General features: G+C 38.3%; 1 pseudogene across 1 annotated transcript; it reads left to right on the top strand.

The window, feature by feature from the left end:
- Positions 1 to 18,810: 18,810 nt before the first annotated feature.
- LOC311619632 (small ribosomal subunit protein eS1-like) lies at positions 18,811 to 19,563 on the top strand (annotated as a pseudogene). Its single transcript has one exon. The product of its transcript is annotated as a small ribosomal subunit protein eS1-like (transcript).
- Positions 19,564 to 24,280: the final 4,717 nt, after the last annotated feature.

The following is a 24,280-nucleotide window of genomic DNA, read 5'->3' as shown; positions in this document are numbered from 1 at the left end:
CTAATCTCTCTTCAACAGGAATTGAAAACAGTTTAATGTAGATGTGGATATAGGATACATCTCCAATTTGGTTTTCTCTTCCACTTTGATATTTCAGGACCAATGATTTCTGTTTGTCTGTTTCTCCCAACCATTCCTTTCTTTCGTTTAATATCTAACAGAAATTACAGCAAATTCTCTGAGTAATTACTCAAAATCCAGCAACTATGTTTTTTGTACTCCAGATACCTCTTCTTGATTATGCAAAACTTAAGATCTCTTCTGTTTCCAATGCACCCATAAAATTATTTTTCTTTCTTTACTGTATGAAACTAGGATTTTTCTATTTGGAAGATGCATTTGGCAAATGCCTTTTCTCCCTCCACCCCTACTGATCTCTCCCTCTACCTTTTTCAGACCCTCCCCCCATCTGCCATCATACTCTGCCAAACACCCAATGGGATGCTCTCTATGCCCACATACCCATTTGTGTTTCTCCTAAATACATAGTGGCAAACACCTGCTGTTTGACAATTCCATGCCCTCAATTCAGGAACACCTCAGAAAGCACCTTGGTCTGCTTTGACCGGAAGATAAAATATGCATCCTTCATGTTTCCCCTTTAATTTTCCTCTTACTGCTGATTTCTGCTTTTTTAAGGACATGAAAAAGAAATAGATTGGAATCTTAATGGTAATTGCTGATCCTTGCCTAGGTGAATGGTGTTTACTTACCTTCTGATGACAGTATGAGGCAGAATATAATGTCCTACCTCCTCTGGCATTACCCATTTTTTTTTCCAATTGTTGAATTGCTTGCATAAAAGAGTTTCTAGGTGAGTGAGCTAATTATTTGGTCTGCACAGGAATCAGACAATTGGACATGAAACCAAATCCCCAGTCTGTTTTCTTCACCACTGTATTTGGGTTACTCATGCTGATGAGAGGATGAAACTAAGACTTTTTACATGGAGCTAGAGATTTAGAGGTGGATATAAAATATTGCTGCTTAAATGATCATTAGAGACCATCTGATCCAAGCTCACATGTTAAAAATGAGGAAATCCAGGCTCCTCAATTAGTAGTATCTTTCCCACGGTTAAGGAGAGGAAAGACTATTCTCACATTCATACCACTGCCAGGCACTGCTTCTCTTTTCTGCAAGATATAAAGAGTATCATCCTGGGAAAATATAAAGTGCATATTCAATATAGCCTAGTTCTTGTTACACAGCTCTTGCCTGATGCTTTGGTAAGAATTGAGAATCATCTCTCTTCTCTTAAAACAAACATGCCCAAAAAACACACAAGAAACCCCACTTACTTTCTTTCTGCTCTCAGACTCTATGCTGTTTTGCTCTCATCTTTTCCTCCCTAACCAATGATCTCCACCTGCTGTCCCTGTAGTCTCCAACATAATTCCTTGTTGTCTTGCCTGCATTCCTGCCTCACCCCTGAAACTGTTCCTTCAATACCCATAATCAGTGACCATCTTACTCCCAAATTCTATAACTCCTCCATTTCCATCCTTTTTACCTCCTTTCTGCATTGGGCATTAATGACTTATTCCTTTATTTCTTCTCTGAGTCAGACACATAGCATGTCACTTTTACCTGGATAGTCTCTCCTGACAACTTAGCTTTTGTTTTGTTAATATCTGACCTCAGTACTTGGAATCCTAGGTCAAGAACAGTACTCTGAGCTCAGCACTTGTCCAAAAGAGAAGATTAGACAAGATTTTCACATCCAGAAAACATGGGCAATTTAGCAACATCCCAGAACTTTGCTCAATTCTAGACCTATAGGTGCAATAACTTATTGGGTATGTCTACTGGATGGGCCCATAGACAGATAAACCCAAGGTATCTAAACTGAACTCACAATATCTCCAAATCTTCTCCCTTCTCCTATAGTCTCAACCCTGAGTACTGGCAACACCAAGTCATCTCCCTTTCAAACCTCAGAGGTATTTTAGATTCCCTCCATCTTCCTATAGAATGTATACCATTCCAATGCCCAGTTTCTGGGATATTTATAACTTACCCATTCATCAGGAACTATGATTATAGTAGACTTTAATATTATTTTAGTAACACTTAGCTATCATTATCTATTAATAAAAAGTACAGATATTGATATATAAATAAATATAATATTTAACTTGGTTTGTCAATTAACAAAACCTGCCAGAATGACTAACTGTACTCAATGCATGAGCTCCTTGACACACAATGCTGTTTCCCTTATTAACTAGAAACTTGCACTAGGCCTTTGCCAGTCTTATAACAGGCTCTTTCCTCTCCAACTGTGAGTACTTTCAAATTCTTCAGGAGGTCATAGCAAATCATCATTTTATTATTTAGTATTATAGAAAGGATTTTCCCTAATTTCAGGTTGCTCTGATGATAGCATTTAAAATAGTCACTATAGCCCCAGCTGGTTTTGCTCAGTGAGTAGAGCATTGGCCTGAGGACTGAAGAGTCCCGGGTTCAATTCTGGTCAAGGGCACATGCCAGGGTTGCGGGCTCAGTCCCCAGGAGGGGGTGTGCAACTAGCAGCCAATCAATGATTCTCTCTCATCATTGATGTTTCTATCTCTCTCTCCCTCTCCCTTCCTCTCTGAAATAAATATATATATATATATATATTTAATTATCACTGTAAATTATGATATAGGCATTGGCATTTTGATTATACACAGAAAAGAAAGAGATGGCATTCCACACTTATCACCTCAAGGGCTAAAAAAGTGTTCCTTGAAATAGATGATATAGATATATTGAAATTGGGTCTCAGGGATTCCCCAAGTGATCACTCAATGACTTCATTTTCAGGGATTCATTGAGTTCCATTGCCTTATTTCAGCCTCTATTAAAATAGTAAGAAGTTTGTCTTCAAATGATTCCATTTCTTGTGCATTTTTTCCTACTGAGGATGAGATTAATAAAGATCCTATCTAATTTTTTACTAACAGATGACTGCTTAGAACTTAGAAAGTGCAGGCAATATGGAAGTGAACAAACCATGTGCTTTTTGGAGTGTAGATTAGAGAGTATATAATTTTTATTTTTGCCAAATGGGATCCAGCCTTATTGGCTTTTCTGTTTATAAAAGATCTATATTCTCATTACAAAGAAATTAAGATACGTATAAACTAAGAGATATAAAATAAATATTGTCTTAAATCAATCACTGAGATTTAATCACTGTTTATGTTTGATACATATTCTTCCAGGATTTGTCTAAGTAGCAAGTAACTCAAAGACTTTTGTCTGTGCCAGAGGGGGGGGGGCGGGGAGTGAAACAGAGAAGCTAAAAGGGAGAAGTAATCTCCATTTGTGCTGTGGCAGCAAACACAAGGAACCAGAGCCCAGTGCCCACATAATACTCCCTAATGTAATTAGGAAGCCAAACCTATCTTTCCTTCTGCCACTGGGAACCCTCAAACTATGCAGTATGCAGCTAAAAGCTAAAAAAAAAATGAAATTGATACAATATCTTTCCTTAAATGTATTGCAGACTGAAATATTAGTCCCTAACCCATGGAGAATTGATGTAGCTCTTGATTTACTAGAAAAATCTGCTGGGGAAAAATTTTTGTTTCTTATCACGACCACTGCCAGATTCATGTTTAGAGCAAGGCTGCTTTAGGTCGCAGAGGGAATATTTTCCCTAAATTCACCCACAGAGTAATTGTCTTTAAAATGAAGCTACAAAAGGTGAAGGAGATTCTGAGGAAGCACTTGTACCAACAAATGGCTCCACTGCAGCCATTATCAGAGAAACAGGGTAATTCCATCATCTCCGGACCCTGATGCTTTGCTCCTTATAGTGAGTGGGGCTGAAAACCCATGTTCAAGACATCTCTCGGGAGGCTTCCCCAAATAATACCCTGTGTGTCTGTAAGGGCACTCCAAGATGACTACAGCCATGCACAAATATCAGGAATTATCACCACTCCTGGGCCGTAATCATACCCATCATCTCGGAGTTGTGAATCTTACTGGGGACACACACTTGTCGCTCCTCCTGCCCTTCTGTTTAGCTCACAGATTCACATCTGTCACACACATACTGAAATTTACAATGCCTTTTCCTCCACCTGACCCACTGAATCAACTGGCTGAGAGAAGCAAGCATCTGTATGCAGCTGATGCACGTATCATTTCCCAGAACACTGAGACACATGAAAACCAAGCCAAAAGAAAAAGAAAAGAGAGCCAACGATGATACATATTTTTGAATCCTTTTTATACCCTTTGGGCGCTGGGCCAGGGTTTCCTTGAGCATGCATTCTAATCTCCTTATCGTGATAGCCAATGTTCTCCATTACTTGATTCCTGTCAATCCCTTCTGGCTTATTTTTCACTGTCCAAATTTCACCCCACTTGCCCTCCCCCCCCCCCAGGCCTTTTTACATTAAGCTAACATCAGCTAGAATCCTGAAAGAGCCATGGCTTCTTGGGCTTCTACACCAGTGTCCACACATATCCATCTCTTCCATCTGCTAATACCATCTTTTCCTTTCAACAGCCTGTTGCACCCCTTGACCTGACATCCATCACCCCAAGGTGAGCGATATGCTCCATGTTTCTTGCACTTACCCCACCAAAACCCACCCACTGCCCTGGTTGGGTAGCTCAGTTGGCTAGAGTGCCACCCCAATAAGCCAAGGTTGTGGTGTCAATACCCACTCAGATATAGTGGAATAACAAATTGATGTCTCTCTCTCTCTCTCTCTCTCTCTCTCTCTCTCTCTCTCTCTCTCTCTCTCTCTCTCTCTTCTTCTTCTTCTTCTTCTTCTTCTTCTTCTTCTTCTTCTTCTTCTTCTTCTTCTTCTTCTCTCTCTAAAATCAATCAAAAGAACACCATCCACTGACTTCTAGGGGTCAATTTAGTTGCCTGAATCTCTCACCGTTAGACTTGTGTTACAGTAGGGGTCTTGCTTTCTATCTTGTTGTATAGGTACTTGTTGTATAGGTACTAGGTACATGGTGGAGCTCAGGAAATGCCTATTGCAAAGGAGAAGGAAGGATGGAAAGAAGGAAGTTAGTTCAATATGGAAACTGAAATTTGGCATTGTTAAGATGAAACTGAATATTTTGCTAGGAAAAGAACCAAAATAGTTCCTTGTTTCTGTGAGAAAGGACATAAAACACACACACATATAAATGGGTATCATGCATATATGTGTATATGTATGCACTTATATGCATAGATATATGTGTGTATATACATATGCACATATATAGTCTGTCTACATATGTGCATGTGCATATATGTATACATACATGTATGCAAGACTGCAAACACACTGACTCCAGTCTTCTGGATCACCCAGCAACATATCTACCCAACCCACAGTACAAACAAATGAAATTAATACGATCACCACTTAAAGGGAAAGATAAGGACTTTTAACCAATTTTCAGCAAATGGTTATTGATGTTTGCTTTTGAAACCACATGCACAGCATGTGCAGCTGGTGACGCTGTGTGAGCCACCTGCTACCTAGTGCTCCTTCAATCATGCTTGATTACAAAGACGAGGGAGAAAAATACCAGCCAGTCCAACCTGATATGTGTTTTATCACTTAGTCTGTGTTTGGGCAAAGGAGCACAAACCAAGCATGTCAGCAGTACATAAGACTGCATGGGGCTCCGGCACCTGCTGTAGCAGATCCCTTGTGCAGTTCCCAGGTGCTCTGATAGTGTGACAGAAAGCAGACCCAACTGTCCACAGTAGGTGACAGGAGCTAAAGCTCAGCCCTTCCTGAAACCTATCCGTGGCCTTGCTGCTGCCGACAGTGTTCTGATAGATTTCCCAGTTCCCCTGTCCTGTGTAAACTAATGTTACAAAACAAACAATCATCAGCATGCTATAAAATAACTTTATGAAGAGCAGTATAATTAGACTTCTCTTTTCCTTTGGATGGCAATCCCCAGTTTGTTCAGTGTTCCACATACATTATTTTGCTTGCTCTCTATAACAACAGAGGAAGGAAACAGAATGTGTACGTGTTTTTTTAATGAAAGAGAGAGAGAGAGAGAGAGAGAGAGAGAGAGAGAGAGAGAGAGAGAGGGAGAATAGAGAGGTAAAATCAATTTCCCCAAATTATTCAAGCTAAGCCTTAAAAGGTCATGTTTATTTTGGGTCAGATATTTATTTACAAACAAAACTGTAATAGAATAGAATAACAATGGGCATAGAGGTGAAATATCTTTAAGTTTGCCACATATACCTATAGGACTTGGGCAAGTCATTTGCTTTCTCTAGAACTGATATTCTCATCACTATAAAAGAAATATCTGCCTTTTGCATGTCCCAATAGATGGTGCATATGAAAGAATGTTGTGAGCTATGAAGTGCTAACTCCTCCAAGGGCTGTCTGCCACCATGGTGAATGGTTTTCATCTGCTCTGACTGCTGTTCTCCGGAGGCCAGTCTGACAGGGTTGGAAATCTAAGGCTGAATTAAGGCATCACTGGAACATATCAGCTCCTAGCAGCCCCATGCAAAGGAGAACAGGTTACATATTCATAAGTCCCAGGCTGATTTAATTTTTTATTGTAACTTACCTGTCAGCTAAAATAGCTCCTGCTTCTTTGACAAACTTAAAAGATATTTAATAACACTTAAAACTTTAATGAGAGATGGGCACTTTCATTAAAAATAAGTCAAACAAAATTGGAGAAAAACATTATTTACTTTAAAATCAGTGTCTGGTCCTGGCTGGTGTGGCTCATTTGGTTGGAGCACTGTCCCATACACCAAAGGCTGCAGGTCGATTCCCAGACAGGGCACATATCCAGGTTCTGGGTTTGATCTGCTGTCTGGGCTTGTGCAGGAGGCAGCTGATCAATGTTTCTCTCTAATATTGATGTTTATCTCCCCCCCCCCCACCCCATCTCTTTTTTCCCTTTGCCTCTCTAAAAAAAAAAAAAAAAAAAAAAAAAAAAAAAAAAAAAAATCTATTAAAATTAAAAAAGAAAAAGAAAAAGAAAATCAGTGCGTGTACTGAAGTTATGCTATTGTGTAGAAACAAACAATGGAATGACTAGCTCTGAAAAAGTTGTCATCTGAACCCTCCATTTAAGCATTTTTCAATTTACATGGGCTGTGTTCCAAAAGCTCACTCATAAGTTAGTTGTTTAAAATGTATAACTCAAGTCACACAGGGAGACATGTTACCCATGTCAGGCCAGCCCACCCATGCCTATTTAATCACAGAGTGGGCAAGATGTAGGAGTCATAATTCTGCTGTGTTTTAAATGAAAAGGAATTATGTGGATTAGCATGGGTATCTCTTCACCGTACTCAGGGGAAAATGCACTCACGAATGATAACTCAGGATACTTGGAGTACACATTCCCATTTTCAAAATAGTTGGGGAAAGCTCCCTCCCCCACCAATGAGAAGACTCCCCAGAAAGGGCCTCGCTCTGCAGCTGCGCTGGGTACTTGGCACAGGATGTGAAGGATCTTCCTCCCTGAATCTGCCATGGCCTCTTAAAGAAAGGAAGAAAATGTTCCACCATGCTTTGGGGCTTAGTACCGAACATCCCTAATATAGGACATTCATAATTTAGGTGTTTATAGGTCAGGGAGTGACTATGATGCATTTCCTCAATTTATTCTCTGCCATAGACATATAAGACAGGCAGTCTTTAAAAGATTTAAAACACAGAAATAACCTGGCTCCAGGGTGGTCAGCTTTGTTACTATGGCAGCTTGGTTGGCCTTTTCAAGCTTAACATTCAGATCCTCAAATGGAAGTAAACAGTACAAGAGACTGACATCTTCAGAAATTGAGGCAGACATGACATTAAGGGATATTTACCAGGGGAGACGGGGGCAAAAATCTTCATTGTTCATTCTTTCACAAAAATGTAAGTTACTTAATTTAGCTTTAATCTTACCTCACCCCTATCTTCCCAGTGTTATTTTTGCTCTTAGGGTGGATATGACCTTGGACTGGACCTGAACTATCACTAGAGAAGATCAGACATGGTCCAGCTGGCAGGTGTGAAGTATAAGCAATCAGAATCAAAAGTGAGACTAACTAATTTGGAATTGAAGGTTGAACTAATAATATCAGAGTTTAATAAAATAATTAGTGCTCCAAGAGTTAGCCAGTTGGAAAGCAGAGGGAACTGGGTCCCTCAATCTAAACAAGGGTACACTAGAGTTGTCAAATCTGAACAGGCTCATATGTACCCAGGTGAGCTGCCTATTCACTGTCCATAGTTTGGCAATGAGGAAACCAGGATCCTGAGCAGAGGCCAGGAAGAGCCTCTTTATACCAGAGGCAGAAATTATCCGGGGATTAGAATTACTCCACCTGCAGAAATTCTGATTCCATCAATTTATAGTGAGTCCAGAACCAGTGGGCCGCACTTTTGGGGTAGGGGGGCTGTATTAAGGGATAGTATTAAATTTCACCCCCAACAAGTTGGTCAGCTGTGACACCAATAAGGGAGTAAGTTAAGATAAAAAGGAGGTGAAGTCAAAGCGAGTACAGACACAGGGCATCAATCAGCAGGCATGATGGCTGAAACAGGCCAATGAAGCCAGCAGATGAAGAATGAGAACTAGAACTATTCTGGGCTTTGGTCCCAAGACAATTCAATCAAATGAGTCTTGGTGGATGTTTTGATGTGATAACTCTATCTCAAGCTGATACCCATTTTCTACCCAAGTATAAAGAGTCCTGACAGCTGGGTGGTTACATAAAGGACAGAATCAACTCTGATAGAAGGTTGCAGGTAGGAACTTGGTGTAGAGAACTGGGCCAGATGTAACTGTCTGGAAGAGTTCAGAAGGAAAGGAAGCCCACCGGGTAAGAAGGTAAGAGCCACACTTCCCTTGGGAAAGATGCACTCCATCAGTGCAACTTGGTTCTGCCAGGATGGCTGAGGGCAAGATGGGGCAAGCAGGACACTGAAAGCTATGTTTCATTGGGGAGAACACATGAGCTTGCTGGATTCTATTGCGATAAAAGCTGCCATAGTGGGAAGGAAGGATAGCATAGGGGACAAGAGACAGGTTCTGCAGCTGGACTGAGTTTACATCCTTTGTGTTACTGCTTCTTGGCTTGAGAAACTTGGGCAAAATACGTATTAGTCAAACGTAGATAATTATAGTTCTACCTCTTGTGTTCCTGCATGGATTAAATGTGATAATCAAGGTAAAGTGACTGGAAATTACTAGGCAGATACTATCTATGATGGATGTTGTTATATTAAGTTGTCTTCTCAGGCCTTTCTCTATCAATCAACCCTCATTCTTTCCAAGTGCTCCCCAACCACTGGCTCATTGCTGCATAATTTAATACTCAACCCAAACTTGCTTTAAAAATGAAGCTGCTTGAAAGATTCATCTATATCCTGTCATTTCCTCACCAACCACTCACTCTGCTCATCCCTCTTCTGCTGCTCTTGCCAGGGTCTCTGATGATGCAATGGCCAGATCTATAGGCACCTCTCATCTAGGGCTCTTTGCCACCACAGACACTCGTCCACTCACTCTTCTTGGGCATCCCTCCCTCCTTGCTGGCGATTCTACCAGGTTTACCTGTTTCTCCATTTCATGAGGAAATCATGCCTTCTCACTGTTGTGAAGCTGTTCCTTATCCGTACAGCCCTTCCATTGTTTTCACCAGGCCTTCCTCATTTCTCACCAGTGTGTGCCACACTGCAGTCATTTACCCAGTGCGTTCTGGCAGCCTTCTGAACCTCAGAATGTAAAATTATTCCAGTATCTGAAAGCATCCTTGCCTGCCCTCACTTCCCATATGCCCCACAAAGCTTAGTAAATCCACCTAATCACCAGTAAAATTTTATTTCCAAAGTATAAATTCATTATGTTTTCTGTCTCTCCCTACCCACAGTTGTCCACATTTTCAATAAATGGCTTCATCACTGACATGGTTGTTCAGACCATAAAGCTAGAAATCATCTGTGCTGAAATGCTTTCCCTTGTATTTGAGAGCAATGTTGTAAGAAGACAGAACAGTGCTGCCTCCAAAGGATACTCACCTCTTGTCATCTCTCCTGTAACCACACAAGATCCCAACCACCATGACTTCCTTCCTGGACAACTGTTGCATGCTCTGTCTTCCTTTTCCATTTGTGCCTACCTGTGATCCATTCTCTACCTAGAAGTCAAGGTCATGTCATGTCACCTCACTTTTCACTGCCTTTAAGACCTCCTAGACTCTAGAGCATCTTCAATGAATTTCAAAATATTTGCCTTGGGAGTCATAGTCTCCCATAATCTGACTCCTGATGACCTCACCAACATCATCTTGGTTCACTCTCCTCTCTCTTGCTTTGCTCCAGCCTCACTGGGCTTTTAATTTCTGGAATGGGTCTAGTTCCCTGACAACTTCACAGCATAACTTACCTACAACATCCTTCGGAAACATTCTTCTGCCTGGAACATTCCTCATCCTGATCTGAGTATGTCTGAGTCTTTCTCAGCTTTCAAAACTTTTCTTCCATGGCAACTCCTTAGAGATATCTTCTCTGAACATCCCACCCAAAATCCATTCCGCTGACCGATGTTTCTCAATGCCAGCATTTTATTTCCTTTATACTATTAATAATTTATACTTATTTTACTCAATAAAATTGTTTTTCTTTCAATATCTACCCTACCACACCTTCTTTAGAATCTAAGTCCCATAAGGATGGGGACCTTTTCTCTTATGTCCTCAATGCCTAGCAGAGTTCCCCACTCATAGTTCCCCACTATTGACCAGATGAATTAAATTGATTATAATACAAATGTCAATAGTCTCCAGAGATTACACAGCACACAAAAGTCTTGCCCACCCATCCAGGCCCTTCTCCTAACAACTCTCTCTATTACCTCAGTCCTGCAGCCATGGCAATCCTTAGGCATCTTCTAAATGAAATAGCTTCCCTCACAATAGTACTTCTACCTGGACTTTTTTTTGCCTATTTACTTGTCCTCCCAGAGAATTCAGGCATTATCTCCTCTATGATTTCAATGAGCCCCCAGCCCACCAAAAAGATTCAGCTTACCCCCTCATAACCGCTCATACTTACTCACTGTGCATGGCCCAGTGATTTATCTCTCCCTAGTCCTGCTCTCCTTTAAACAGATGTGTATCTCAAGGACATGTTATTTGTTGCTGTATCACCAGAATTTAACACCTCACACAGCACATAATGGGAGCTAAGAAAAATTTATCAAATAAATAAATAAGTAAATAAATATTCCTCTCTGGATGGTTCTTGGAATAACTATATTTGACTACTTGTTTATTAGTCTTGCTGAAGTCAACATGTTGATAATTTTAGACTAGAAACTCAATGACTTGTAGAGTAAATTAGCTTGATGTGAGCCATAGTTCTGAAGTATATATAATAGCATAATTATACCTGGTACCGGATAATTAGATGTAAGTGACTGTAAAAGGTTTTAGGTGCATTTTCACTAATGGTTGATTCTTAGTACTCCTGGGCATTTTTAATATTGCCAATTGACATGTAACTTGGTGATGATCCATTTCTGTTGTTAAAGCCCCATATTTGGCAGCATGCTTTTCTCTCTGACGGTATAGCAGATGTTATTTTCTACATTTACTACACTGGACAGAATCAGTCAAAGGTAAGTGGAGGGTAATCTCTGAAGACATCCATGGTCCCAGCAAGACAAATGTGTACAAGTGGCTGTATTTGTTTCTGCCTAGAGAACATTAGTTTCCAAATAATGTTGACCTCAATCTTTCCCTGGCTGTGTCCTATGTCAATTCTATAAAACAATAACAAATATAAACCACCTTTCTGTGCTTTTGAGGTTGGTGCTCTGGCCTTCAGCATCCTCTGGGCATGATAGAAAACCTCTCAAAGACTGAGAAATAACACTGTTGAGGGGGACGTGGATCCAATTGACAAAGGAAGCAAACAGCTTCTCATAGAGCCAATAATGCACCAATTTTGGCACCGAAATATTAAAATTGCACTGCACTTGAAGTTCCATGAAAATATACAGTCTCTACTCTTCAATTTTTTTGTTGACACCTAAGAATTATTTAACAATCTTATCTCATTCAGGGAAGCAGTATCCAATGTAAATGGTTGGAAAAACCAAAGTAGGGTCTATCCACAAAGTTGAAAGTTGATGTCCAGGTACCCAGAGATTAGCAACAGTGGGAAGCCATTAACACCTTTAGGTTTGAAGGGGAGAGAAGAGGAAACGTGTTGCTAGGGCCATGGGGGAGGGCCCATGGCAGTAACTGAAGCTCTTTGGGGTTACAGTCCCTTCTATAAATGCTACTTAAGACCAACCTAAGAAAGAAAAAATTTCTTCTCCTGGGTTCCAGGTGATCCAGTCCATAGATAATCAACAGCAAGATACAAAAAGTTTAGGATGGAGAAGTGACAAAAGGAGAATAATAACCAGTTAAATTCCACAAATCTAATTATATCACACACACACACACACACACACACACACACACACACACACTTTCTTCTGAACCATCCTCATTTTCAAGATAGTCTTTGCTGCCATATGTTTCTGAAGGTTGGTCATTGAAAACCAGCAAACTAGAAACATGCAATTTAAATTGAATGTTCCTCTAATGCCCCTTTTGTGATCTTTGTTATTCAGATTGTTTACATAGACCAAGGGTCACCAATTACTTTGCCCCTAGAGCAAGATTGTGGAATGCCAGGAAATTGCTTTCAGTGATACTGCAAATTAAAAAGCAGAGTCACAGAACCTCGAAAGACATTGATTATCCAGCCTGCTACTTGACTGGAGAGGTCAGATACCTCCCATAGTAACTCTCATCTCTGTAAACTTAGTGAAAGGTTTCTCTCTAGCTTGAGAAACAAATGCACTTTATTTCATATGTAGATAAATTAGTTTGATATTGTGCTTCTACTTTTATTAAAAAACTTACTGTTCTTTGCATGCACAATTATTCTGCCTTATTTCCTACACGTTTACCAAATTGGGAGAAACTGAAGAATAATTAATAATCTATGCAATAGACTCATATTTTTGTGAGTGAAATTATCCGTTACCCTTCCCTGGCTAAGATTACGATTTTCCGTATTCCTAGTTATTGAGTTTCTAAATTTATTGCATTAGTGTATCAAATTCCACTTTATGTGTATTCATTTTCCTGGAATAATATTGATAATCTCTTCAACATTTTCTGCTACAACTGGTTTTCTTTTAATTTGCCATAATGATAGTATTTCATTTTTTCAGGCATTTTTTATTAGCTTTTTTTCCTCAACTAGTTGTGCTCATTCTCTATGCTTTCTTTCTCATACTTATAATTTCCCTAATTTTTATTTCTGTAATGTAATGTTTCTCTAAAGAATTCTATTGAATGGGTATATGGATTATATTGGAATCCAATTAAACTAGTTAAGGTTGTTAACTCCTTAAACACTTGCTTGATTTTTGTACTTAGTTGTTTTTCTTCCCACTGTGATTATGTATTGAGCCCTACCTTTATGCTGGATACAAATGTTAACAAGCACAGATCTTGCTATCAGGAAGATTTTAGCATAAATAAGACTTCCAAAGCTATCTCCCCTGCCCAATCCTCTACACTGAACCTTAGAGTCATATTCACTGCACTTTGTTGAGTCTGCTAGGCATCTCAGGGCATGTGCCCTGACCAGGAATCATACCATGACCTCCTGTTTCACAGGTTGACACACAACTACTGAGCCATGCCAGCTGGGCTATCTTCCTTTTCTTAACTGTAAATGTGAGTAATGCTATTCCCTAGAGTTAATGAGACTGAAGGAGTTAATATATGTGATGTTGGCTGGGCCTGATGCAAGAAGCATGCCTTAAATATGGCCACTCTCATTAGACAAACAAGAATTAGAGGAGATGCAGAGACCAGAGAAAACAGACATAAGAATCAGGAAAGCACAAAATGTAGCCTATGAAAAGCTGAATGGTCTCATCTTTCTGAACATGGGGAGGACACACAGACAGCAGAAGATAAAGAGGAAGAGGAGATGATTGTGACCAGACTATTGAGGACCTTGGATGGCAGCCACAAGTGTGAACTTTAACCAGAGGTGCCAGGGAGTCATTGAAGGCATTGCACCAGATCATGGCTGAAATGACATGGTTAGAATAAACTCAACCTATTCAGTGTGAAGGAAGGCTTGAGGTATCTATGTTCAAGTTAATACTGTAGCATGGGATTTAGAATGAGACAAAACTGGCTTTGAGCTCTGCAACATTCTAGCCAGTTATTTAATCCCTCTAAGACTTCAGTCTCCTCATCAGTTGCCTGAAGGCAGTAATGGTGCTTACATCAGCAGAGTTTATATGAAGATGAAATGAGTTAACACATATAAAAAGCTTAAGTTGTTCTGTTATATGGAAAGTACCCTTGTTAGCTGCTTTCAGAGCCTTATTCCATAGTGAGAATGGGAAACAATGAACGACATTTTGCAGGTAGATACAAAAGGACTCAGATCTTGAAAATGCTGAGAATTGAAGAGGATTCTGATGTTTTGCTCTTATGTTACTGCAACAACCAGGGTTCTTAATTACAACTACATAGCAATCTGCCCTAAATTAAATTAAGCATTTAATCCTACCTACCTAGCTCATGAAATCTTCAGAATGTTCCTAGAATCAGGCTTGGGGACTATTTAACAGGAACAGTGCACAAAGCATATTGCCAAGACCTTACTGTTGCCTTGGGGAGCAGACTCCACAATTCTTACCTCTGGACTCGGCAAGGAAGCCAGAACTTCTAAGCTTGCTGTCCTGGAAAGCCAAAAGCATCCATCTGCCACCCTTGCCAGAAAGTGAACTCCAAATAGTACCTCTTCTATCCCATTCGTCTCACTGATGCAGAAGTCATGCCTGCCACTGTTGGTGCGGGAAGCCCGTGGCAGACACCTTTGCCAGAGCTTCAAGGAAGGCCAGGAAATAAATGGGTTTTTTAATGCTTAGAGGCCATAGACCATGACGAATATCAATTTCTACTCTTAGGTTAAATTAAAGTCATGAGAGAGCTCATATTTGCCCTGGGGTGAGGAAATGTTGAAAGTTGAATTTGGGGTTAAGATCCAATGGAATAGTCAGTAGAATATACCTTGCCAACACTTGAATATAAATTTGGGGTTTAGAATTGCATTTTGGAAATGGTTATACAAAAGTAGAGATCACTGAAGCATTATAAGAGCATGAAATTATTTGCTGAACTCTTAATATGTGTTTTTTTGGGCCTTTCTTCTTGATTTTGCTTTATTAATTTTGAGAATTTATTTGTAGTTGATAAAGTAAAACTACACAATGCTAAAAAAAATCTATGGTGTTTGATTTTATTAAGTGACAGATTTATCTTTCTGTGAGCTCTCTAATAGTCAAATAATTATTTAATTAAAAAAATAAATAATTCTTACTTAATGGTCAAGTCAATTGATCACTATTATATGAATTATTTAATTTTTAAATTAGAATTACTTAATGTTTGATTAAACTAATTTAATCTAAAATTTCCATTTCAATTTTAGAACTAATATTTTTATTAAATTAATTATTTAATTATTAAGTAATAATAATTAGAATATTTAATTATTTGAAATTATTTGATTTTTGTTATTTTAGTCATAAAAACAGAATATTGATTAATAAATATCTTATTACATCAAGAAAGGTCATATACAATTTTATACTCAATATTCAAATTGTTTGCCTATTTTGGGGCCTTTACATAAATTTTGGAGGGTATTTTTTTCCTTCAAGTACTAAATGAATTTTAGTTTCTGAATAGTTTTCCTACTTCAAAAGGTTGTTGTATCAGTCAAGGTTTGATTGAGAAACAGAATTACTATGTACATTAAAACATAGGGGATCCATTATAGGGGTTAGTCCTGTATGCAGATATATGAGCTGGTGGCCCAGTCTCTGCAGGGTGTTGGCTCTGCCCCTAATGTTGAGCCTGAAGTGTGGAACTTTTGGATCAGCCAGACTAGCAAATGGAAAGGGAAGCTGGATGTATTTGAGAACAAGGACAAGTGGGAGCCCACACTGATAAACTGGAGCCCCAAGAAGATAACTGAAACCTGTGAGACAAATTGGAGCTTGCATCTGTCTTTCACCATCTCCAACCCTAATACCATTAGTGAGGGGCAGGGTGGTGTGGAAAAGTTGGTGTCTTCATCACAGAGGTGCACATGGTCCTGCTTTGTGCCCTGGAACAGCTGAAGGGACAGATCTTAGGGGAGCTGGAGACTAGATGAGTTGAGTCGCTGCACCACACCGAGGCCACTAGTAGATCAGCCAGGACGTGCACAATATGCCACAATGACTGCAGCCTTGCACTGACCTTCAACTCTGGAAGGAAATATGGCTATTGTTTGACTTCCACATCGCACGTCAAATGTTTCTTGTGACCAGCACTAATCCAGAACCATATAAGGAAAGGAATCTGGGGAGACATAATTCTAGTTTAGCTACATTGACACACCACAGTTGTAAGAATTTCTACTCATAATATTTGCATTTTATAACTTACAGACATTGGACAACAAAAACACTTTTTTTTTGGATTACAGTTTTCATGATTTTGACTACCATTGTGTGTGTGTGTGTGTGTGTGTGTGTGTGTGTGTGTGTTTAATTTGGGCTATATCACTTCAAAAATTGCAATTTACTTAATTCCTCAAATATCATTAGTATTTGAATAGCTTTTTTTAATATTCTAGTACCTACAATAGCACTAATATGAATGAAGCAATTGTGACGCATTTTAAACTAACTAGACTTATTGAGTTGCTGTATGCTAAGGAAGCACTTTGCTCTCTATTCCTGGGGACAAGTTGCATAGTATACTTAAGGGAGGTGGGCTAAACGGTTCCTTAGAAAGTCTAGGTTGCCTGACCTCTGCCTTAGGTGCTGCAGTAGTACTATGCTCTCACTATTGTCTTTTAAATTCTACTTTTGTTTATGAAAGGTCATTACTATTCATCTTTTCCCCTATTTGACCTCAGACTCCCCTCTCTGAGATTGTTTTCTTTCTCTTGATCATCAAACTGGTAGCCTAGAAAGAGAAAAAACAAGAGTTCTTCATAAGCCACTTCTTTGAAGCCCTTGAGCAATGAACTTATACTGATCTATTACTTTCTTCTTGGTAAAATGAGGCCAAGTAGAAAAATCAAACTAAGGACCATTTTATGTTTAGAAACACATAAGCCCTTTTGTCTGATTCTCATCTAAGTTTGCAATTATTTCTTTTTTCCCTATATTGCATAACAAAGCAATCATACTTACAATGTTATAGTTGACATGCTTGACTATGTTTTGTATTCTGTGAAAAATAAGTTTCTTTTCATGCATTATACAAAAACTACTTCTACATTATGTCTTGCTTGATATATTGGTAGGCACTTAGATAGATAGATAAATGTATTGGTGGATGGGTAAGGAAAAATAGATGAATATACTGAGAAAAAGAGGCTATTTGAAGTAATTTGCCTATTATTATTTTTTAACATGAATGATTCCACTTTTCAAGTTTAGAGGGATTTATTTACTAAAGAAATCATATTTATAAAATAAAATTCTTTGGGATATATATATATGAGTTGAGTCGCTCAACTCATATATATATATATATATATATATATATATATATAGCGACTCAACTCATATATATATATATAGCGACTCAACTCATATATATATATATATATATACATATATATATATATAAATTATAACTGTCAGAACATTCTAGAATTTGAGAATTCTGAATTATAACTCACTGATAGTTCAAGCCCCTTATTATATATATAGGAAACAGAGACCCTAGGAGTATAAGTAATAAACTTAAGCATAGAAGCCAAAAATTGAACCTAGATAGTCTAAATCATATTACCTTCTACTATGCTACTAGGAGAAATATATAGCCTATACAACTTGCATGTAAAACAGTCTCATTTGATCAACCCCCATTTAAGTGTTAATGCTGGAATACAAATGATATGATTAGTGGGTCAGTGGATTTATTTCTTTGTCTATACCAAATCATATTACACCTATAACATTATGGCCTTGTAGTTAAATCACAGCTTGAGACTGGATATTTGATGTTTTTGATGAATTATTGTTAATAGTTTTATATGTGAAAGGGGTGTTATGGTTATACTTTTAAAGTTCTCTTTTAGAAATACATACTGAGATTTTTACAGATAAAATTATGTAATGTCTTGGATTGTTTCAAAATAACATAATTTTTGGGTAAATAGATAAAATAAGACTAGTCTTATTTGGTAATTATTGAAACTAGGTGATACATACATAGGTGATTATACCATTCTCTTTACTTCTGTTAATGCTTGAATTTTTCATAACAAAAAAAAAAAAAACATTGTCACTGGAGCATTGAGATAATGAGTATAGGCTCTGGAGTAAAAAATGAGGGAGATTTCCATTGCAGATTTGCCACTTACTAGTTCTTCATCTATGGAATGGGTGTAAAGTAGTTTCCTCATAGAATTGTAAAATTAAATGAGACAATAATACATGTGAAATCCTTAAAATAGCCATTCCTAGCACATTTTTAGTTACTCAAATGTTATCTAATGTATTATTACTGTTATTGTCATTAATTTTTTCTGTCATTGTTTGAAATGATGCCTTATCTTCATGGCTTTCAGTTTGCCTTCACAACCATTGTAATGGTAAAAAAAATAAATGTTAAATAAAAGGCATGAATACCATTATCTTGGGTTTTTTAGATAGAAAGAGTGCTCACTAAAGTTTTCAGATGACACCTTTGGCTCTCTGAGCAGCGTCATGGCAGCCATGGCCGTGGGCAAGAATGGGCACCTATAAGAGGTGGCAAAAAGGGAGCCAAGAAGAAAGTGGTTGGTCCATTTTCTACGAAAAATTGGTATAATGTGAAAGCACCAGCTCCAGTCAATAGAAGAAGTGTTGGGAAAATACTAGTCATGAGAACTCAAGCAACCAAATCACATGGATGGTCTCAAGGATCGTGTTTTTGAAGTGAGCCTAGTTGATCTGCAGGATAATGAAGCTGCATTTAGAAAATTCAAGCTAATTACTGAGGATGTTCAGGGCAAAATTGCCTAATTTCCATGACGTGGATCTTTCCCATGACAAAATGTGCTCTACAGTCCACAACTGGCAGACCATGACTGAAGCTCATGTTGTTAAGACTACCAATGGCTATTTGCTTACCAATGGGTAGTCTATTCTGTGCTGGTTTTACTAAAGACGCAACAATTGGATTCATAAGACCTCTTATGCTCAGCATCAACAGATCCACCAAATCCAAAAGAAGCAGGAAAGCATGACCTAAAAGGTGAAGACAAATGACTTGAAAGAAGTGGGCAATCAATTGATTCCAGACAGCACTGGAAAAGACATAGAAAAGATTTGCCAATCTATTTATCTGCTCCATGACATCATTATTAAAAAGGTAAAATGTGCTGAGGAAACCCAAGTTTGAATTGGGAAAACTCATGAACCAGTAATAAAAAAGCTACTGGGGATGAGACAGGTGCTAAAGTTGAACAAGCTGATGGATGCCCTTAATCAGAATTCAGGAACCAGCATGTAATTCATAGACCACTATCAATAAAATGGTTAAGACCCATTGTTTTTCAGAAGACTTTTTGGAGGTTATCAGTATTTTGCTAGTGCCCATTTTAAACATTGTTAAGTGCATAGATATTTAAACAAAAACCTGGTATTATTAATTCATATATACTTTGACAAATGCAAAGCAAATCAGTAATCCTATGAAGAAAGGCCAAAGTCTTTAGAATATTATATAAGTGTACATACTGTCTGGAATACCACTGACTATCACCCTCTACCCCCAACTAATCTGTAACTAATCTAACATCTTCTGCTACCACTTCTATATCAACCCCAATGTGTCCCAGATAAGTATATCATTATTTTAAGGTCTGTGTGCTTGTTTTTCCTCCACTGCAACAATGGATCTCTCTGGTGTCTCTATGGTTTGCTTCCTTAGTGCTTGACCAGATACAACCTTCTTGGTGTGGTCTCCCCTGATAGCCAATTAATACTGTAAACAACTGCCTGAACCTTCATTCCTTATCCTATTTCTCTGTTTTACTATTCCACATAGCATCTATCACCATTGAACACACAATGTAAATTTTAAAATTATGAAGACATGTATTTTAAATAAAAAAAGACATGTAGTTTTATTTATTTTCTTCTTTAATAGATTTCCAACGCCTAGAATACTGCCTGGATTAGTTGGTATGAAATAAATATCTGTTTATTTGAATAAGTGATAGTGAGTCAACAAGGAAAATAAGCACTGAAAGGAAGGTAGAACTTGTCATTTCAAAGTGTTGCTCATTTATTTTTTGCTGGCAAAGGCCAGTTTCCTCTCCTGCCTACCTGAAGGATCTGTCTTCTGAGTCCAGCTATCTGTCTCAGTATCTGACTTGTCCCAGACATTCAGAGCAGTGACGAATGTCCCCTTTCTGGAATAATTGCCATGCGGCCTTCCTCTACAGCCCACAACATGAGATCATCTTCTCAATGCAGTAAGCCCTACTTTCACAAGGATGACACAGGGACAGGATGAGGACTACAGTTGGTTATAGGGTCCCGGAGTTTGTCTGTAGAGCGGTTTAAGATCTGTGTTTGAATTTAGTGCCTTGGCTAGTTATTAAGTGTATTAGAAAAAGGTTTATCTGAAGTAATAAAACATTTGTTTTTAATATTTAAAAAATATATTCAAAAGAAGACAATTTTATCAAGTTCTATGTACTTTTAAAAAGTACTTAGAAACAGCTCAAGGTGTTAAAATATTATCAATAAGAGGAAATCTTAGCTTTGTTTCCTTGAACACATGAAGCACATTTATTTTGGAAGCATTTATTTACATACACTGCTTACATTTACTGCTTAAGGAAGCAAAAAATATATAGTTCATTAAGAGGGCTGAACAATTTTTAAAAATTATGTAGCAGTTCAATGATTTATCAACTTGTTTAGGAAATCTTTTCTTCTGAAAGAGTAGGAAGGGGGTTGGAGCTCAACAGCCTTTAGCCTGGTTTCCTCAAAACTTCTAGATGTTGAGTCCCCAAGTCAACACAGTTGCACATAAAACAGTTCAGTGGTAGTCACAGAGTAATATTCTGCATATAAGTAAACAACAGAAGCAGTGGTCCCTTGAACTCTTTCCTTCATCAGTGTATTCTTTCTTAACAGTAAGTTAGCATCTATAATCTCACATTTTATAATAGAGTATCCCTTTAAAAGACTCTAAATATGACATTTCTGTTGGATTATAACATATCAATTTTCCTCTGGTAAGAAGAAAATTCTCACTCAGAGTAAGATTTGTCAGGAAGTGACAGCTGTTTTTTGTTGGATGTGGATTTAAGTAAATAGTTAAGACAGTGGAGCTTTTACTAAGATGATTTAATAAAGCTCATTAATGTGGTTGATTTACATAGCTAACCCGAATAGAATACAAAATTTATCTCTCTGCTGCAGTAATATGTCATCAAAATATATTGTTGTATTAAATGCACTACAATGTTAAATTTTAATTCTAAGTTTAATCAAATGTCTTAAGACAAAAGACAACACAAAGGGAGGAAAAATATTAGAAAATAGTTTCCATTTATTTTCCTTTGTTTCTAACCCGTGTAAAGTACTCAGTCTACCTCATCAGAAAAACATCCACAGTCTTTCCGCTGTTTGTGAAGAAAAAAAAAAAACCCACACAAAACACTGAGTTATTTTTGAAATTATAGATCAAGGCTATTAGATCAATCAATATAAAAGCCAATGAGTTAGAGCAGGGCTTTAGCTCTCAGTAAACATCCCCTGTTTCTATCAGCTATTTTCACAGTAATGAATCAGCAAGAAAGCTTTTGACCCAGCAAAACTCAGCCCTATCTCTGAATTGTGATTCATACAATTCTGAGCCTTGGAGCACTTCCACACTCAGTTCTTTCAGTCCGCATTCTCCACACGGGGGCTGAGGATATCACACAGTCCACTTAATAGGTATGTGATTCTTCACATATTAATATCTCATAGTCCTCCTTGAACTTTATAGGAGAGGAAAGGAAGGAGGTTATATTATACTAGAGGCCTGTGCATGGAAATTCATAGGGGTAGAGGGGTATCCTGCAGCCTGGCCTGCACCCTCTCTAATCTGTGACCCCCTTGGGGGATATCCAACTGCCAGTTTAGGGGCATTAACTCCAGCCATTAGGAAAATCACACAGAATGTCCTTGACATACAAACAGTGTAGTTTTATGAGTTGTTTTAATTATAATGGCCATTCCTTTAAATAATATCTGCTTATATACAATACAGTTGGTACTATGTGAATTCAGAATGTGAATATCACAAAATGATAGAAGGTGGTAGTGGAAATAACCTTGACTTATCTAGTCCAAACTTTTATAAATATTGGAATACCCTTTTCAAAGATTCTGAGCACTTTTTGTTATAAGAAGCTTAACCAACTTTTGAGGCAACCCATTTTCTGTGAAAGGACTGGGGGACTCTCTAGCAGCAGGTGTGCAGAGTGGCCGGATCTGCGCCTGCCTCCCCTTGTCCCACCCCCCTCCCCCCAGCTGAGCTGAAAGGACTGGAGGATTCTGGCAGGGCTGAGGGGACTAGGCACCACCATCTTGTGGCTATGGGTGCTGCCATATTTGTGATGGTGTGACAGTCAATTTGCATATCCCCTCTTTATTAGATAGGATGTTTGATTTCATTCATTTCTGACAGTTAATAACTTGGCCTTGGCTATGAAAGTTGTAAAATGTGAGAATTAAGCTATGAGTAGTAAAAATAAAAACTGGCAACATTTATTGAGTATTTATTTGAATGTTGACAGGGAGCATTCAAAATATTTCCTGAACACCAATTCCTTTAATCCTTTAAACAGTTCTGTGAGGATTACTAGTCCCCATTGGGGAGATGAGGAGTGCTAGGCACAGGGAACCACAGGTAAAGCTGCATACATGCTGATCAGTGGGAGAGATGTGACTTGAACTTGAGAACTTGCTGGAGCCTGCACTCAACAGCTACCCTGTATGCCTTTTGATAGCAGCAATAGTGCATATTATGTCAAAAGTAATGAAATGAGAGCATGGCTTTGGAGTTAACAATATGGGTTCAAGTTAAATCTGTGCACCAAACTAGTAGTGTGAACTAGAGCAAGTTATTTAACTTATTTAAGTCTCAGTTTCTCAAAATATAAAGTAGATTTCATAAAGCAAGGCCAGATAACAGGTTTACCTTCCTAAGTTCCCTTTGTCATCCATCTGTGGCTCTGTTCCCTCTGCTCCCTAGCCCCTGTACTCTTTTCTTTCCTGCAAGCAGGCCATTGAGAACCTCAATTCATTACATAGTGAAAACCTGTGGAATGCTCAGGAAAACTTATAATTGCTCAAGGTTTTGCTTGATATTATGGATGCTACAAACTAGCTAACCAATGAGGGTGAGATTGAGGAAAAGTCTAAGTCATTTAGAGAAGCTTGTTTATAGAACTTGTTTTTCTGTGGATTTGCATTTCCAAAAGTGCATGCTTAATATTAATAGAAGTTAGCAAAACTAAATAAATTAGTTTGGAGAAGAAAAGAAACATAAGTTTGGGGACAAAATTAAGCAAATTTATTTTTTGCAGAACTTTTATAATACGCTCTGTGAGTCTCCAAGTAAAGTGTTTCCCAAACACATCTAAAAGGAGAGAACCCTACTTTATTTCCCCAAGTCACCTCAAAGGGCCAGTAATTCAGTAGGAAAAAATTGGGGAAAGTTTTGGGCACCAGTAAGACTCAATGCTCAGAATTGTTCCTGTGACTTGGGGAGTGGGACAACGAGACTAGCCACATACCTCTGATTCCTTTGTAGGGCTGGAACTGGAGCCTTTTGAGGAAGCTGCAGCCTGGCCCAGATTGTGCAACAGAACTAGATTGTTCCTAGAACTCTAAAGTAACAGCTGATTTGTGGCTTTATCTTATCAATCTCCTGGGATATAGAAACCCAGGTTCTAGTCCTCAGGCTATTAGAGGCATTGTAGAGAAGTCTCAGGTTGTGGGTCTGGGACTTGAGAAAGATTTAAGGAAATGATGTCAAGATTTACAGAAGACTATAAAAGAGGCAGAGGAGAAACAAAGATGATCTAAAAGTGGTAGACCTGTGACTAGCCCCTATTTAGTTATACTCACCCAATTCTAATCTGAAGATATTAACTGGGGAGACTTGTGTGGTTGAGGAGATGGGTACCACACAACT

Source organism: Pipistrellus hanaki (assembly GCF_964339955.1).
Source record: "Pipistrellus hanaki genome assembly, chromosome: 3".
NCBI classification, from domain to species: Eukaryota; Metazoa; Chordata; class Mammalia; order Chiroptera; family Vespertilionidae; genus Pipistrellus; species Pipistrellus hanaki.
This window is presented reverse-complemented; position numbering and strand designations above follow the sequence as displayed.